Below are 1,754 nucleotides of genomic sequence, written 5' to 3' on the forward strand. Positions count from 1 at the left end.
ATTATTAAACTTAGTTCTTTAGCTGACTATTTTGATTATTAATGTGCAAGTGTCATATATTACGCTTATTATTTTTTCTTATTTAATCATTTTAATATATTAACTATTTAATGTGTTAATATTAATATGAAATGATTGGTGTTAATGAGTGATATAAGGGCAGTGATTAATTTACATATATAATTATATTCATTACGTGACTATGCCATATATTATAATTGTTATTTTATCAAACTACAGCACCAGGTCTTCCAAGATGGTCTCTCATTTTAGTACTACCCTGGCCCAACACTGCTTAGCTTCCAAAATCAGACAGGATTGGGTGTTCCTAGTGTGGTTTGACTGTAGAGAAATAAACTTATTGTATTACTTAGTGATATATATTATTGAAGCAGTGATTTTTTTTTTTAATTATAAACATTGACCTGCAAAGAAATAAAATCTCATAACTGTCATTGAAACCATTGGGGTACAAGGTCTGGAGTTGGAAGATCCAAAACATTTCAAGTTTTGATAATATGTTAAGATCTCCTCTTTCTCAGAGTTTCACCAGTATAGCTTTGAAGTAAACCCATCTGGATCTGCATTATGATTGGATATAAAATGTTTAAATTTATTTTGGGTATGCTCTTGAATGTGGAGTCTCAACTGGCGTTAGGAATTTGTGAAGTCCTTTATCTTAAATTCTTTATTTTCTCTGGTATCTTAAAAAATTCTTCTATTTGGATCGACATACTGTACTTACATACAGTATGTTACATTTCCCACACTTGTAACAGCCCACAAATTTGGGCATAGATGTGTTGTTAGTAACAATATCAGTGATCAAGCTGGGTGCCGTTAAGTCTTTCAGATTCCAGTGGAGGCCGGGGATGGTCGCACCCATGCGAGCCCCCATCCACCAGAGCTTCCATCCTCGGCCCCCGGAGAAAAGGCCCCTGTGGGAGGAGGATGGAGGGGGAGAAGGCAGAGAAGAGGACCTGGCACAGGACACGATGACATCCCCCCCCCCCAGTTGTGACAGGCACACCGCATGAACACTGAGGAGGTGCACAGAGGAAGGAAACGGAAGTGACGAGGGGAAGGGGAGCTGGTTCAGGACACGGCACAGGACCCGGCCGCAGGCGTAGAGCTCGGCCCCGGACACAACCACCAGAGGTGGCGACCCCCATCGGCACCCGGCCGTGATAGTGAAGGATATCTGGCCTGCAGGCCCCAGCTGCTGTCCTCCAGCATGAGCAGATTGCGGGAGCCCGTCTATCACCCACCCATCAGGGCAGCGGCGTGGAACTCCAGCCCCAGGCCTCAGTGACTCTCTCCCCCCACTGCCATTGCCACCACCACCGCCCACGCTGGCTCTCCACCACCACCACCCATGCTTGCTCTCCCTCAAGCCAGGGCCCCTGGAATGCTGCTCTACCCTCCCCCATGCACCATGGCCCCTGGATCCATCCCTGGGAGGAGCAACATTAAGATGGCACTGCGGATGGCTGCCTAGGATCTGTGCCATTAGCCAAATATGTACCCTGTGTCACCCCTGTAGTGTGCTATATCTGTACTGTTTTACTTGCTACCTATGTGGCTGGTGCAACCACCAAGTGGTGCCACTGAATGGCTGCCTGGGTGCTGCTCAGCTTTGTAAATATATGTTCCCCATGTCCCTGTCTGTCATTAGTGTACATCTGATGCATATCTGTACGTGTGATGTGTATCTGTACTGTCACTGATTTACTTGTTTCTATCCTGGCTGTTGC

The 1,754-nt window shown here is 45.5% G+C and overlaps 1 pseudogene; it reads right to left on the reverse strand.

Moving 5' to 3' along the window:
- Window positions 1-231: 231 nt before the first annotated feature.
- On the reverse strand, window positions 232-350 carry LOC146029316 (5S ribosomal RNA; annotated as a pseudogene).
- Between the last annotated feature and the right edge of the window lie 1,404 nt (window positions 351-1,754).

Source organism: Crinia signifera, chromosome 8, assembly GCF_055691185.1.
Source record: "Crinia signifera chromosome 8, ASM5569118v1, whole genome shotgun sequence".
NCBI classification, from domain to species: Eukaryota; Metazoa; Chordata; class Amphibia; order Anura; family Myobatrachidae; genus Crinia; species Crinia signifera.